The following is an 18,979-nucleotide window of genomic DNA, read 5'->3' as shown; positions in this document are numbered from 1 at the left end:
TTAGATTTCATCTACAGATGTACAGGTTTAAACCAGTCACCATAGAACCAATCATTTCATTGCTTACTCTTTTAGATTTTATCCACAGATGTACAGGTTTAAACCAGCGACCATAGCAGCAATTATTTTATTGCTTAATCTTTTAGATTTCATCTACAGATGTACAGGTTTAAACCAGCCATCATAGCACCAATCATTTCATTGCTTACTCTTTTAGATTTCATCTACAGATGTACAGGTTTAAACCAGCCATCATAGCAACAATCCTTTTATTGCTTACTCTTTTAGATTTCATCCACAGCTGTACAGGTTTAAACCAGCCACCATAGCAGCAATCATTTCATTCCTTACTCTTTTAGATATCATCCACAGATGTACAGGTTTAAACCAGCCACCATAGCACCAATCATTTCATTGCTTACTCTTTTAGATTTCATCTACAGATGTACAGGTTTAAACCGGCCATCATAGCAACAATCCTTTGATTGCTTACTCTTTTAGATTTCATCCACAGCTGTACAGGTTTAAACCAGCCACCATAGCATTAATCATTTCATTGCTTACTCTTTTAGATTCCATTCACAGATGTACAGGTTTAAACCAGTCACCATAGCAGAAATCATTTCATTGCTTACTCTTTCAGATTTTATCCACAGATGTACAGTTTTAAACCAGCCACCATAGCAACAATCCTTTGATTGCTTAGTGTTTTAGATTTCATCCACAGATGTACAAGTTTAAACCAGTCACCATAGCATTAATCATTTTATTGCTTACTCTTTCAGATTTCATCTACAGATGTACAGGTTTAAACCAGCCACCATAGCAGCAATCATTTCATTGCTTACTCTTTTAGATTTCATCTACAGATGTACAGGTTTAAACCAGTCACCATAGCAGAAATCATTTCATTGCTTACTGTTTCAGATTTCATCTACAGATGTACAGGTTTGAACCAGTCACCAAAGCAGCAATCATTTCATTGCTTACTCTTTTAGATTTCATCTACAGATGTACAGGTTTAAACCAGTCACCATAGCAGAAATCATTTCATTGCTTACTCTTTTAGATTTTATCCACAGATGTACAGGTTTAAACCAGCCACCATAGCAACAATCCTTTGATTGCTTAGTGTTTTAGATTTCATCCACAGATGTACAAGTTTAAACCAGTCACCATAGCATCAATCATTTCATTGCTTACTCTTTCAGATTTCATCCACAGATGTAGAGGTTTAAACCAGCCACCATAGCAGCAATCATTTCATTGCTTACTCTTTTAGATTTCATCTACAGATGTACAGGTTTAAACCAGTCACCATAGCAGCAATCATTTTATTGCTTACTCTTTTAGATTTCATCTACAGATGTACAGGTTTAAACCAGTCACCATAGCAGAAATCATTTCATTGCTTACTCTTTCAGATTTCATCTACAGATGTACAGGTTTAAACCAGTCACCAAAGCAGCAATCATTTCATTGCTTACTCTTTTAGATTTCATCTACAGATGTACAGGTTTAAACCAGTCACCATAGCAGAAATCATTTCATTGCTTACTCTTTTAGATTTTATCCACAGATGTACAGGTTTAAACCAGCCACCATAGCAACAATCCTTTGATTGCTTAGTGTTTTAGATTTCATCCACAGATGTACAAGTTTAAACCAGTCACCATAGCATCAATCATTTCATTGCTTACTGTTTCAGATTTCATCCACAGATGTACAGGTTTAAACCAGCCACCATAGCAGCAATCATTTCATTGCTTACTCTTTTAGATTTCATCTACAGATGTACAGGTTTAAACCAGCCACCATACCAACAATCATTTCATTGCTTACTCTTTTAGATTTCATCCACAGATGTACAGGTTTAAACCAGCCACCATAGCACCAATCATTTCATTGCTTACTCTTTTAGATTTCATCCACAGATGTCCAGGTTTAAACCACTCACCATAGCAACAATCATTTGATTGCTTACTCTTTTAGATTTCATCCACAGATGTACAGGTTTAAACCAGCCACCATATCAGCAATCATTTCATTGCTTACTCTTTTAGATTTTATCCACAGATGTACAGGTTTAAACCAGCCACCATAGCAGCAATCCTTTGATTGCTTAGTGTTTTAGATTTCATTCACAGATGTACAAGTTTAAACCAGTCACCATAGCATCAATCATTTCATTGCTTACTCCTTCAGATTTCATCCACAGATGTACAGGTTTAAACCAGCCACCATAGGAGCAATCATTTCATTGCTTACTCTTTTAGATTTTATCCACAGATGTATAGGTTTAAACCACTCACTATAGCAGCAATCATTTCATTGCTTACTCTTTTAGATTTTATCCACAGATGTATAGGTCTAAACCACTCACTATACCACCAATCATTTCATTGCTTACTCTTTTAGATTTTATCCACAGATGTACAGGTCTAAACCACTCACTATAGCAGCAATCATTTCATTGCTTACTCTTTTAGATTTTATCCACAGATGTATAGGTCTAAACCACTCACTATACCACCAATCATTTTATTGCTTACTCTTTTAGATTTCATCTACAGATGTACAGGTTTAAACCAGCCATCATAGCAACAATCCTTTGATTGCTTACTCGTTTAGATTTTATCCACAGTTGTACAGGTTTAAACCAGCCACCATAACAGCAATAATTTCATTGCTTACTCTTTTAGATTTCATCCACAGATGTACAGGTTTAAACCAGCCACCATAGCAGCAATCATTTCATTGCTTACTCTTTTAGATTTTATCCACAAACGTACAGGTTTAAACCAGCCACCATAGCAGCAATCGTTTCATTGCTTACTCTTTTAGATTTCATCCACAGATGTACAAGTTTAAACCAGTGACCATAGCATCAATCACTTTATTGCTTACTCCTTCAGATTTTATCCACAGATGTACAGGTTTAAACCAGCCACCATAGCAGCAATCATTTCATTGCTTACTCTTTTAGATTTCATCCACAGATGTACAGGTTTAAACCAGTCACCATAGCAGAAATCATTTCATTGCTTACTCTTTCAGATTTTATCCACAGATGTACAGTTTTAAACCAGCCACCATAGCAACAATCCTTTGATTGCTTAGTGTTTTAGATTTCATCCACAGATGTACAAGTTTAAACCAGTCACCATAGCATTAATCATTTCATTGCTTACTCTTTCAGATTTTATCTACAGATGTACAGGTTTAAACCAGCCACCATAGCAGCAATCCTTTCATTGCTTACTCTTTTAGATTTCATCTACAGATGTACAGGTTTAAACCAGTCACCATAGCAGAAATCATTTCATTGCTTACTCTTTCAGATTTCATCTACAGATGTACAGGTTTGAACCAGTCACCAAAGCAGCAATCATTTCATTGCTTACTCTTTTAGATTTCATCTACAGATGTACAGGTTTAAACCAGTCACCATAGCAGAAACCATTTCATTGCTTACTCTTTTAGATTTTATCCACAGATTTCAGGTTTAAACCAGCCACCATAGCAACAATCCTTTGATTGCTTAGTGTTTTAGATTTCATCCACAGATGTACAAGTTTAAACCAGTCACCATAGCATCAATCATTTCATTGCTTACTCTTTCAGATTTCATCCACAGATGTTGAGGTTTAAACCAGCCACCATAGCAGCAATCATTTCATTGCTTACTCTTTTAGATTTCATCTACAGATGTACAGGTTTAAACCAGTCACCATAGCAGCAATCATTTCATTGCTTACTCTTTTAGATTTCATCTACAGATGTACAGGTTTAAACCAGTCACCATAGCAGAAATCATTTCATTGCTTACTCTTTTAGATTTTATCCACAGATGTACAGGTTTAAACCAGCCACCATAGCAACAATCCTTTGATTGCTTAGTGTTTTAGATTTAATCCACAGATGTACAAGTTTAAACCAGTCACCATAGCATCAATCATTTCATTGCTTACTCTTTCAGATTTCATCCACAGATGTACAGGTTTAAACCAGCCACCATAGCAGCAATCATTTCATTGCTTACTCTTTTAGATTTCATCTACAGATGTACAGGTTTAAACCAGCCACCATAGCAACAATCATTTCATTGCTTACTCTTTTAGATTTCATCCACAGATGTACAGGTTTAAACCAGCCACCATAGCACCAATCATTTCATTGCTTACTCTTTTAGATTTTATCCACAGATGTCCAGGTTTAAACCACTCACCATAGCAACAATCATTTGATTGCTTACTCTTTTAGATTTCATCCACAGATGTACAGGTTTAAACCAGCCACCATATCAGCAATCATTTTATTGCTTACTCTTTTAGATTTTATCCACAGATGTACAGGTTTAAACCAGCCACCATAGCAGCAATCGTTTCATTGCTTACGCTTTTAGATTTCATCCACAGATGTACAGGTTTAAACCAGCCACCATAGCAACAATCCTTTGATTGCTTAGTGTTTTAGATTTCATTCACAGATGTACAAGTTTAAACCAGTCACCATAGCATCAATCATTTCATTGCTTACTGTTTCAGATTTTATCCACAGATGTCCAGGTTTAAACCAGCCACCATATCAGCAATCATTTTATTGCTTACTCTTTTAGATTTTATCCACAGATGTACAGGTTTAAACCAGCCACCATAGCAGCAATCGTTTCATTGCTTACGCTTTTAGATTTCATCCACAGATGTAGAGGTTTAAACCAGCCACCATAGCAGCAATCATTTCATTGCTTACTCTTTTAGATTTCATCTACAGATGTACAGGTTTAAACCAGTCACCATAGCAGCAATCATTTTATTGCTTACTCTTTTAGATTTCATCTACAGATGTACAGGTTTAAACCAGTCACCATAGCAGAAATCATTTCATTGCTTACTCTTTCAGATTTCATCTACAGATGTACAGGTTTAAACCAGTCACCAAAGCAGCAATCATTTCATTGCTTACTCTTTTAGATTTCATCTACAGATGTACAGGTTTAAACCAGTCACCATAGCAGAAATCATTTCATTGCTTACTCTTTTAGATTTCATCCACAGATGTACAGGTTTAAACCAGCCACCATAGCAACAATCCTTTGATTGCTTAGTCTTTTAGATTTCATCCACAGATGTACACGTTTAAACCAGTCACCATAGCATCAATCATTTCATTGCTTACTGTTTCAGATTTCATCCACAGATGTACAGGTTTAAACCAGCCACCATAGCAGCAATCATTTCATTGCTTACTCTTTTAGATTTCATCTACAGATGTACAGGTTTAAACCAGCCACCATAGCAACAATCATTTCATTGCTTACTCTTTTAGATTTCATCCACAGATGTACAGGTTTAAACCAGCCACCATAGCACCAATCATTTCATTGCTTACTCTTTTAGATTTCATCCACAGATGTCCAGGTTTAAACCACTCACCATAGCAACAATCATTTGATTGCTTACTCTTTTAGATTTCATCCACAGATGTACAGGTTTAAACCAGCCACCATAGCAGCAATCATTTCATTGCTTACTCTTTTAGATTTTATCCACAGATGTAAAGGTTTAAACCAGACACAATAGCAGCAATCATTTGATTGCTTAGTGTTTTAGATTTCATTCACAGATGTACAAGTTTAAACCAGTCACCATATCAGCAATCATTTCATTGCTTACTCTTTTAGATTTCATCCACAGATGTACAGGTTTAAACCAGCCACCATAGGAGCAATCATTTCATTGCTTACTCTTTTAGATTTTATCCACAGATGTATAGGTTTAAACCACTCACTATAGCAGCAATCATTTCATTGCTTACTCTTTTAGATTTTATCCACAGATGTATAGGTCTAAACCACTCACCATAGCACCAATCATTTCATTGCTTACTCTTTTAGATTTCATCTACAGATGTACAGGTTTAAACCAGCCATCATAGCAACAATCCTTTGATTGCTTACTCGTTTAGATTTCATCCACAGTTGTACAGGTTTAAACCAGCCACCATAACAGCAATAATTTCATTGCTTACTCTTTTAGATTTCATCCACAGATGTACAGGTTTAAACCAGCCACCATAGCAGCAATCATTTCATTGCTTACTCTTTTAGATTTCATCCACAGATGTACAGGTTTAAACCAGCCACCATAGCAGCAATCATTTCATTGCTTACTCTTTTAGATTTCATCCACAGATGTACAAGTTTAAACCAGTGACCATAGCATCAATCACTTTATTGCTTACTCTTTTAGATTTTATCCACAGATGTACAGGTTTAAACCAGCCACCATAGCAGCAATCATTTCATTGCTTACTCTTTTAGATTTCATCCACAGATGTACAGGTTTAAACCAGTCACCATAGCAGAAATCATTTCATTGCTTACTCTTTCAGATTTTATCCACAGATGTACAGTTTTAAACCAGCCACCATAGCAACAATCCTTTGATTGCTTAGTGTTTTAGATTTCATCCACAGATGTACAAGTTTAAACCAGTCACCATAGCATTAATCATTTCATTGCTTACTCTTTTAGATTTTATCTACAGATGTACAGGTTTAAACCAGCCACCATAGCAGCAATCCTTTCATTGCTTACTCTTTTAGATTTCATCTACAGATGTACAGGTTTAAACCAGTCACCATAGCAGAAATCATTTCATTGCTTACTCTTTTAGATTTCATCTACAGATGTACAGGTTTAAACCAGTCACCATAGCAGCAATCATTTCATTGCTTACTCTTTTAGATTTCATCTACAGATGTACAGGTTTAAACCAGTCACCATAGCAGAAACCATTTCATCGCTTACTCATTTAGAGTTTATCCACAGATGTATAGGTTTGATCCAGCCACCATAAAAACAATACTTCGGTTGCTTAGGGATTTAGATTTCATCCACAGATGTACAAGTTTAAACCAGTCACCATAGCATCAATCATTTCATTGCTTACTCTTTTAGATTTCATCCACAGATGTACAGGTTTAAACCAGCCACCATAGCAGCAATCATTTCATTGCTTACTCTTTTAGATTTCATCTACAGATGTACAGGTTTAAACCAGTCACCATAGCAGCAATCATTTCATTGCTTACTCTTTTAGATTTCATCTACAGATGTACAGGTTTAAACCAGTCACCATAGCAGAAATCATTTCATTGCTTACTCTTTTAGATTTTATCCACAGATGTACAGGTTTAAACCAGCCACCATAGCAACAATCCTTTGATTGCTTAGTGTTTTAGATTTAATCCACAGATGTACAGGTTTAAACCAGTCACCATAGCATCAATCATTTCATTGCTTACTCTTTTAGATTTCATCCACAGATGTACAGGTTTAAACCAGCCACCATAGCAGCAATCATTTCATTGCTTACTCTTTTAGATTTCATCTACAGATGTACAGGTTTAAACCAGCCACCATAGCAACAATCATTTCATTGCTTACTCTTTTAGATTTCATCCACAGATGTACAGGTTTAAACCAGCCACCATAGCACCAATCATTTCATTGCTTACTCTTTTAGATTTTATCCACAGATGTCCAGGTTTAAACCACTCACCATAGCAACAATCATTTGATTGCTTACTCTTTTAGATTTCATCCACAGATGTACAGGTTTAAACCAGCCACCATATCAGCAATCATTTCATTGCTTACTCTTTTAGATTTTATCCACAGATGTACAGGTTTAAACCAGCCACCATAGCAGCAATCGTTTCATTGCTTACGCTTTTAGATTTCATCCACAGATGTACAGGTTTAAACCAGCCACCATAGCAACAATCCTTTGATTGCTTAGTGTTTTAGATTTCATTCACAGATGTACAAGTTTAAACCAGTCACCATAGCATCAATCATTTCATTGCTTACGCTTTTAGATTTCATCCACAGATGTACAGGTGTAAACCAGACACCATAGCAGCAATCATATCATTGATTACTCTTTTAGATTTTATCCACAGATGTATAGGTCTAAACCAGCCACCATAGGAGCAATCATTTCATTGCTTACTCTTTTAGATTTTATCCACAGATGTATAGGTCTAAACCACTCACTATACCACCAATCATTTCATTGCTTACTCTTTTAGATTTTATCCACAGATGTACAGGTCTAAACCACTCACTATAGCAGCAATCATTTCATTGCTTACTCTTTTAGATTTTATCCACAGATGTATAGGTCTAAACCACTCACTATACCACCAATCATTTCATTGCTTACTCTTTTAGATTTCATCTACAGATGTACAGGTTTAAACCAGCCATCATAGCAACAATCCTTTGATTGCTTACTCGTTTAGATTTCATCCACAGTTGTACAGGTTTAAACCAGCCACCATAACAGCAATAATTTCATTGCTTACTCTTTTAGATTTCATCCACAGATGTACAGGTTTAAACCAGCCACCATAGCAGCAATCATTTCATTGCTTACTCTTTTAGATTTTATCCACAGACGTACAGGTTTAAACCAGCCACCATAGCAGCAATCGTTTCATTGCTTACTCTTTTAGATTTCATCCACAGATGTACAGGTTTAAACCAGCCACCATAGCAACAATCCTTTGATTGCTTAGTGTTTTAGATTTCATCCACAGATGTACAAGTTTAAACCAGTGACCATAGCATCAATCACTTTATTGCTTACTCCTTCAGATTTTATCCACAGATGTACAGGTTTAAACCAGCCACCATAGCAGCAATCATTTCATTGCTTACTCTTTTAGATTTCATCCACAGATGTACAGGTTTAAACCAGTCACCATAGCAGCAATCATTTCATTGCTTACTCTTTTAGATTTCATCTACAGATGTACAGGTTTAAACCAGCCATCATAGCAACAATCCTTTGATTGCTTACTCTTTTAGATTTCATCTACAGATGTACAGGTTTAAACCAGCCATCATAGCAACAATCCTTTGATTGCTTACTCTTTTAGATTTCATCCACAGATGTACAGGTTTAAACCAGCCACCATAGCAGCAATCATTTCAATGCTTACTCTTTTAGATTATTTTTATCCACAGATGTACAGGTTTAAACCAGCCACCATAGCAGCAATCATTTCATTGCTTACTCTTTTAGATTTCATCCACAGATGTACAGGTTTAAACCAGTCACCATAGCAGCAATCATTTCATTGCTTACTCTTTTAGATTTCATCCACAGATGTACAGGTTTAAACCAGCCAGCATAGCAACAATCCTTTGATTGCTTAGTGTTTTAGATTTCATCAAGAGATGTACAAGTTTAAACCAGTCACCATAGCATCAATCATTTCATTGCTTACTCTTTCAGATTTCATCTACAGATGTACAGGTTTAAATCAGCCACCATAGCAGCAATCATTTCATTGCTTACTTATTTAGATTTCATCCACAGATGTACAGGTTTAAACCACTCACCATAGCAGCAATCATTTATTGCTTACTCTTTTAGATTTTATCTACAGATGAACAGGTTTAAACCACTCACCATAGCAGCAATCATTTCATTGCTTACTCTTTTAGATTTCATCTACAGATGTACAGGTTTAAACCAGCCACCATATCATCAATCATTTCATTTCTTACTCTTTTAGATTTCATCCACATATTTACAGGTTGAGGCCAGCCTCCATAGCATCAATCATTTCCTTTCTTACTCTGTTATATTTCAGCCACAGATTTACATGTTTAAACCACTCACCATAGCAACAATCATTTCATTGCTTACTCTTTTAGATTTCATCCACAGATGTACAGGTTTAAACCAGCCACCATAGATAGAATCATTTCATTGCTTACTCTTTTAGATTTATCCACAGATGTACAGGTTTAAACCACTCACCATAGCAGCAATCATTTCATTGCTTACTCTTTTAGATTTCATTCACAGATGTACAGGTTTAAACCAGCCACCATAGCAGCAATCATTTCATTGCTTACTCTTTTAGATTTCATCCACAGATGTACAGGTTTAAACCAGCCGCCACAGCAGCAATCATTTCATTGCTTACTCTTTTAGATTTTATCCACATATGTACAGGTTTAAACCAGCCACCATAGCAGCAATCATTTCATTGCTTACTCTTTTAGATTTCATCTACAGATGTACAGGTTTAAACCAGCCACCATAGCACCAATCATTTCATTGCTTACTCTTTTAGATTTCATCTACAGATGTACAGGTTTAAACCGGCCATCATAGCAACAATCCTTTGATTGCTTACTCTTTTAGATTTCATCCACAGATGTACAGGTTTAAACCAACCACCATAGCAGCAATCATTTCATTGCTTACTCTTTTAGATTTCATGCACAGATGTACAGGTTTAAACCAGCCACCATAGCAAAAATCATTTCATTGCTTACTCTTTTAGATTTCATCCACAGATGTACAGGTTTAAACCAGCTACCATAGCAGCAATCATTTCACTGCTTACTCTTTTAGATTTCATCCACAGATGTACAGGTTTAAACCACTCACCATAGCAGCAATCATTTCATTGCTTGCTCTTTTAGATTTCATCCACAGATGTACAGGTTTAAACCAGTCACCATAGCAGCAATCATTTCATTGCTTACTCTTTTAGATTTCATCCACAGATGTACAGGTTTAAACCACTCACCATAGCAGCAATCATTTCATTGCTTGCTCTTTTAGATTTTATCCACAGATGTACAGGTTTAAACCAGCCACTATAGTAACAATCATTTCATTGCTTACTCTTTTAGATTTCATCTACAGATGTACAGGTTTAAACCAGCCACCATAGCAACAATCCTTTGATTGCTTAGTGTTTTAGATTTCATCCACAGATGTACAAGTTTAAACCAGTCACCATAGCATCAATCATTTCATTGCTTACTCTTTCAGATTTCATCCACAGATGTACAGGTTTAAACCAGCCACCATAGCAGCAATCATTTCATTGCTTACTCTTTTAGATTTCATCTACAGATGTACAGGTTTAAACCAGCCACCATAGCAACAATCATTTCATTGCTTACTCTTTTAGATTTCATCCACAGATGTACAGGTTTAAACCAGCCACCATAGCACCAATCATTTCATTGCTTACTCTTTTAGATTTCATCCACAGATGTACAGGTTTAAACCACTCACCATAGCAACAATCATTTCATTGCTTACTCTTTTAGATTTCATCCACAGATGTACAGGTTTAAACCAGCCACCATAGCAGCAATCATTTCATTGCTTACTCTTTTAGATTTCATCCACAGATGTACAGGTTTAAACCACTCACCATAGCAGCAATCATTTCATTGCTTGCTCTTTTAGATTTTATCCACAGATGTACAGGTTTAAACCAGCCACCATAGCAGCAATCGTTTCATTGCTTACGCTTTTAGATTTCATCCACAGATGTACAGGTTTAAACCAGCCACCATAGCAACAATCCTTTGATTGCTTAGTGTTTTAGATTTCATTCACAGATGTACAAGTTTAAACCAGTCACCATAGCATCAATCATTTCATTGCTTACTCCTTCAGATTTCATCCACAGATGTACAGGTTTAAACCAGCCACCATAGCAGCAATCATTTCATTGCTTACTCTTTTAGATATCATCCACAGATGTACAGGTTTAAACCAGCCACCATAGCAGCAATCATTTCATTGCTTACTCTTTTAGATTTCATCCACAGATGTACAGGTTTAAACCAGTCACCATAGCAGCAATCATTTCATTGCTTACTCTTTTAGATTTCATCCACAGATGTACAGGTTTAAACCACTCACCATAGCAGCAATCATTTCATTGCTTACTCTTTTAGATTTCATCCACAGATGTACAGGTTTAAACCACTCACCATAGCAGCAATCATTTCATTGCTTACTCTTTTAGATTTCATCCACAGATGTACAGGTTTAAACCACTCACCATAGCAGCAATCATTTCATTGCTTACTCTTTTAGATTTCATCCACAGATGTACAGGTTTAAACCACTCACCATAGCAGCAATCATTTCATTGCTTACTCTTTTAGATTTCATCCACAGATGTACAGGTTTAAACCACTCACCATAGCAGCAATCATTTCATTGCTTGCTCTTTTAGATTTCATCCACAGATGTACAGGTTTAAACCAGCCACCATAGCAGCAATCATTTCATTGCTTACTCTTTTAGATTTCATCCACAGATGTACAGGTTTAAACCAGCCACCATAGCAGCAATTGTTTCATTGCTTACTCTTTTAGATTTCATCCACAGATGTACAGGTTTAAACCAGTCACCATAGCAGCAATCATTTCATTGCTTACTCTTTTAGATTTCATCCACAGATGTACAGGTTTAAACCAGCCACCATAGCAACAATCATTTCATTGCTTACTCTTTTAGATTTCATCCACAGATGTACAGGTTTAAACCAGCCACCATAGCAGCAATCATTTCATTGCTTACTCTTTTAGATTTCATCCACAGATGTACAGGTTTAAACCAGCCACCATAGCAGAAATCATTTCATTGCTTACTCTTTTAGATTTCATCCACAGATGTACAGGTTTAAACCAGTCACCATAGAACCAATCATTTCATTGCTTACTCTTTTAGATTTATCCACAGATGTACAGGTTTAAACCAGCGACCATAGCAGCAATCATTTCATTGCTTACTCTTTTAGATTTCATCCACAGATGTACAGGTTTAAACCAGCCACCATAGCACCAATCATTTCATTGCTTACTCTTTTAGATTTCATCCACAGATGTACAGGTTTAAACCAGCCACCATAGCAACAATCATTTCATTGCTTACTCTTTTAGATTTCATCCACAGATGTACAGGTTTAAACCAGCCACCATAGCAGCAATCATTTCATTGCTTACTCTTTTAGATTTCATCCACAGATGTACAGGTTTAAACCAGCCACCATAGCAGCAATCATTTCATTGCTTACTCTTTTAGATTTCATCCACAGATGTACAGGTTTAAACCAGCCACCATAGCAAAAATCATTTCATTGCTTACTCTTTTAGATTTCATCCACAGATGTACAGGTTTAAACCAGCCACCATAGCAGCAATCATTTCATTGCTTACTCTTTTAGATTTCATCCACAGATGTACAGGTTTAAACCAGTCACCATAGCAGCAATCATTTCATTGCTTACTCTTTTAGATTTTATCCACAGATGTACAGGTTTAAACCAGCCACCATAGCAACAAAACTTGGATTGCTTACTCTTTTAGATTTCATCCACAGATGTACAGGTTTAAACCAGTCACCATAGCAGCAATCATTTCATTGCTTACTCTTTTAGATTTCATCCACAGATGTACAGGTTTAAACCAGCCACCATAGCAGCAATCATTTCATTGCTTACTCTTTTAGATTTCATCCACAGATGTACAGGTTTAAACCAGTCACCATAGCAGCAATCATTTCATTGCTTACTCTTTTAGATTTCATCCACAGATGTACAGGTTTAAACCAGTCACCATAGCAGCAATCATTTCATTGCTTACTCTTTTAGATTTCATCTACAGATGTACAGGTTTAAACCAGTCACCATAGCAGAAATCATTTCATTGCTTACTCTTTTAGATTTTATCCACAGATGTACAGGTTTAAACCAGCCACCATAGCAACAATCCTTTCATTGCTTACTCTTTTAGATTTCATCCACAGATGTACAAGTTTAAACCAGTCACCATAGCATCAATCATTTCATTGCTTACTCTTTCAGATTTCATCCACAGATGTACAGGTTTAAACCAGCCACCATAGCAGCAATCATTTCATTGCTTACTCTTTTAGATTTCATCTACAGATGTACAGGTTTAAACCAGTCACCATAGCAGCAATCATTTTATTGCTTACTCTTTTAGATTTCATCTACAGATGTACAGGTTTAAACCAGTCACCATAGCATCAATCATTTCATTGCTTACTGTTTCAGATTTCATCCACAGATGTACAGGTTTAAACCAGTCACCATAGCAGCAATCATTTCATTGCTTACTCTTTTAGATTTCATCCACAGATGTACAGGTTTAAACCAGTCACCATAGCAGCAATCATTTCATTGCTTACTCGTTTAGATTTTATCCACAGATGTACAGGTTTAAACCAGCCACCATAGCAGCAATCCTTTCATTGCTTGCTCTTTTAGATTTCATCCACAGATGTACAGGTTTAAACCAGTCACCATAGCAGCAATCATTTCATTGCTTACTCTTTTAGATTTCATCCACAGATGTACAGGTTTAAACCAGCCACCATAGCAGCAATCATTTCATTGCTTACTCTTTTAGATTTCATCCACAGATGTACAGGTTTAAACCAGCCACCATAGCAGCAATCATTTCATTGCTTACTCTTTTAGATTTCATCCACAGATGTACAGGTTTAAACCAGCCACCATAGCAACAATCATTTCATTGCTTACTCTTTTAGATTTCATCCACAGATGTACAGGTTTAAACCACTCACCATAGCAGCAATCATTTCATTGCTTACTCTTTTAGATTTCATCCACAGATGTACAGGTTTAAACCAGCCACCACAGCAGCAATCATTTCATTGCTTACTCTTTTAGATTTTATCCACATATGTACAGGTTTAAACCAGCCACCATAGCAGCAATCGTTTCATTGCTTACGCTTTTAGATTTCATCCACAGATGTACAGGTTTAAACCACTCACCATAGCAGCAATCATTTGATTGCTTACTCTTTTAGATTTCATCCACAGATGTACAGGTTTAAACCAGCTACCATAGCAGCAATCATTTCATTGCTTACTCTTTTAGATTTTATCCACAGATGTACAGGTTTAAACCACTCACCATAGCAGCAATCATTTGATTGCTTACTCTTTTAGATTTCATCCACAGATGTACAGGTTTAAACCACCTACCATAGCAGCAATCATTTCACTGCTTACTCTTTTAGATTTTATCCACAGATGTACAGGTTTAAACCACTCACCATAGCAGCAATCATTTGATTGCTTACTCTTTTAGATTTTATCCACAGATGTACAGGTTTAAACCACTCACCATAGCAGCAATCATTTGATTGCTTACTCTTTTAGATTTCATCCACAGATGTACAGGTTTAAACCAGCCACCATAGCAGCAATCATTTCATTGCTTACTCTTTTAGATTTCATCCACAGATGTACAGGTTTAAACCAGCCACCATAGCAGCAATCATTTCATTGCTTACTCTTTTAGATTTCATCCACAGATGTACAGGTTTAAACCAGCCACCATAGCAGCAATCATTTCATTGCTTACTCTTTTAGATTTTATCCACAGATGTACAGGTTTAAACCAGCCACCATAGCAGCAATCATTTCATTGCTTACTCTTTTAGATATCATCCACAGATGTACATGTTTAAACCAGTCACCATAGCATTAATCATTTTATTGCTTACTCCTTCAGATTTTATCCACAGATGTACAGGTTTAAACCAGCCACCATAGCAGCAATCATTTCATTGCTTACTCTTTTAGATTTCATCCACAGATGTACAGGTTTAAACCAGTCACCATAGCAGAAATCATTTCATTGCTTACTCTTTTAGATTTTATCCACAGATGTACAGGTTTAAACCAGCCACCATAGCAGCAATCCTTTGATTGCTTAGTGTTTTAGATTTCATCCACAGATGTACAGGTTTAAACCAGTCACCATAGCATAAATCATTTCATTGCTTACTCTTTTAGATTTTATCCACAGATGTAGAGGTTTAAACCAGCCACCATAGCAGCAATCATTTCATTGCTTACTCTTTTAGATTTCATCTACAGATGTACAGGTTTAAACCAGTCACCATAGCAGCAACCATTTCATTGCTTACTCTTTTAGATTTCATCCACAGATGTACAGGTTTGAACCAGTCACCATAGCAGCAATCATTTCATTGCTTACTCTTTTAGATTTCATCCACAGATGTACAGGTTTAAACCAGTCACCATAGCAGAAATCATTTCATTGCTTACTCTTTTAGATTTTATCCACAGTTTTCAGGTTTAAACCAGCCACCATAGCAACAATCCTTTCATTGCTTACTGTTTTAGATTTCATCCACAGATGTACAGGTTTAAACCAGTCACCATAGCATCAATCATTTCATTGCTTACTCTTTCAGATTTCATCCACAGATGTTGAGGTTTAAACCAGCCACCATAGCAGCAATCATTTCATTGCTTACTCTTTTAGATTTCATCTACAGATGTACAGGTTTAAACCAGTCACCATAGCAGCAATCATTTCATTGCTTACTCTTTTAGATTTCATCTACAGATGTACAGGTTTAAACCAGTCACCATAGCAGAAATCATTTCATTGCTTACTCTTTTAGATTTTATCCACAGATGTACAGGTTTAAACCAGCCACCATAGCAACAATCCTTTCATTGCTTAGTTTATAAGATATTATCAACAGAGTGACAGGTTTAAACCAGTCACCATAGCAGCAATCATTTCATTGCTTACTCTTTCAGATTTCATCCACAGATGTACAGGTTTAAACCAGCCACCATAGCAGCAATCATTTCATTGCTTACTCTTTTAGATTTCATCTACAGATGTACAGGTTTAAACCAGCCACCATAGCAACAATCATTTCATTGCTTACTCTTTTAGATTTCATCCACAGATGTACAGGTTTAAACCAGCCACCATAGCACCAATCATTTCATTGCTTACTCTTTTAGATTTTATCCACAGATGTACAGGTTTAAACCACTCACCATAGCAGCAATCATTTGATTGCTTACTCTTTTAGATTTCATCCACAGATGTACAGGTTTAAACCAGCCACCATAGCAGCAATCATTTCATTGCTTACTCTTTTAGATTTTATCCACAGATGTACAGGTTTAAACCAGCCACCATAGCAGCAATCATTTCATTGCTTACTCTTTTAGATTTCATCCACAGATGTACAGGTTTAAACCAGCCACCATAGCAACAATCCTTTGATTGCTTAGTGTATTAGATTTCATCCACAGATGTACAGGTTTAAACCAGTCACCATAGCAGCAATCATTTCATTGCTTACTCTTTCAGATTTCATCCACAGATGTACAGGTTTAAACCAGCCACCATAGCAGCAATCATTTCATTGCTTACTCTTTTAGATTTATCCACAGATGTACAGGTTTAAACCAGCACCATAGCAGCAATCATTTCATTGCTTACTCTTTTAGATTTTATCCACAGATGTACAGGTTTAAACCACTCACCATAGCAGCAATCATTTCATTGCTTACTCTTTTAGATTTCATCCACAGATGTACAGGTCTAAACCAGTCACCATAGCACAATCATTTCATTGCTTACTCTTTTAGATTTCATCCACAGATGTACAGGTTTAAACACTCACCATAGCAGCAATCATTTCATTGCTTACTCTTTTAGATTTTATCCACAGATGTACAGGTTTAAACCAGTCACCATAGCACAATCATTTCATTGCTTACTCTTTTAGATTTCATCTACAGATGTACAGGTTTAAACCAGCCACCATAGCAACAATCATTTCATTGCTTACTCTTTTAGATTTCATCCACAGATGTACAGGTTTAAACCAGCCACCATAGCAGCAATCATTTCATTGCTTACTCTTTTAGATTTTATCCACAGATGTACAGGTTTAAACCAGCCACCATAGCAGCAATCATTTCATTGCTTACTCTTTTAGATTTCATCCACAGATGTACAGGTTTAAACCAGCCACCATAGCAGCAATCATTTCATGCTTACTCTTTTAGATTTCATCCACAGATGTACAGTTTAAACCAGCCACCATAGCATCAATCATTTCATTGCTACTCTTTTAGATTTCATCCACAGATGTACAGGTTTAAACCAGCCACCATAGCAACAATCATTTCATTGCTTACTCTTTAGATTTCATCCACAGATGTACAGGTTTAAACCAGTCACCATAGCAGCAATCATTTCATTGCTTACTCTTTTAGATTTTATCCACAGATGTACAGGTTTAAACCAGCCACCATAGCAACAATCATTTCATTGCTTACTCTTTTAGATTTCATCCACAGATGTACAGGTTTAAACCACTCACCATAGCAGCAATCATTTCATTGCTTACTCTTTTAGATTTCATCCACAGATGTACAGGTTTAAACCAGCCACCATAGCAACAATCATTTCATTGCTTACTCTTTTAGATTTCATCCACAGATGTACAGGTTTAAACCACTCACCATAGCAGCAATCATTTCATTGCTTGCTCTTTTAGATTTTATCCACAGATGTACAGGTTTAAACCAGCCACCATAGCAACAATCATTTCATTGCTTACTCTTTTAGATTTCATCCACAGATGTACAGGTTTAAACCAGCCACCACAGCAGCAATCATTTCATTGCTTACTCTTTTAGATTTTATCCACATATGTACAGGTTTAAACCAGCCACCACAGCACCAATCATTTCATTGCTTACTCTTTTAGATTTTATCCACATATGTACAGGTTTAAACCAGCCACCATAGCAGCAATCGTTTCATTGCTTACGCTTTTAGATTTCATCCACAGATGTACAGGTTTAAACCAGCCACCATAGCAACAATCATTTCATTGCTTAATCTTTTAGATTTTATCCACAGATGTACAGGTTTAAACCAGCCACCATAGCAGCAATCATTTCATTGCTTACTCTTTTAGATTTCATCCACAGATGTACAGGTTTAAACCACTCACCATAGCAGCAATCATTTCATTGCTTGCTCTTTTAGATTTCATCCACAGATGTACAGGTTTAAACCAGTCACCATAGCAGCAATCTTTCATTGCTTACTCTTTTAGATTTCATCCACAGATTTACAGGTTTAAAGCAGCCACCATAGCAAAAATCATTTCATTGCTTACTCTTTTAGATTTCATCCACAGATGTACAGGTTTAAACCAACCACCATAGCAGCAATCATTTCATTGCTTACTCTTTTAGATTTCATCCACATATGTACAGGTTTAAAC

The sequence above is a fragment of the Montipora foliosa genome, chromosome 5, assembly GCF_036669935.1.
Source record: "Montipora foliosa isolate CH-2021 chromosome 5, ASM3666993v2, whole genome shotgun sequence".
NCBI classification, from domain to species: domain Eukaryota; kingdom Metazoa; phylum Cnidaria; class Anthozoa; order Scleractinia; family Acroporidae; genus Montipora; species Montipora foliosa.
Note: the sequence above shows the minus strand (reverse complement) of the source record.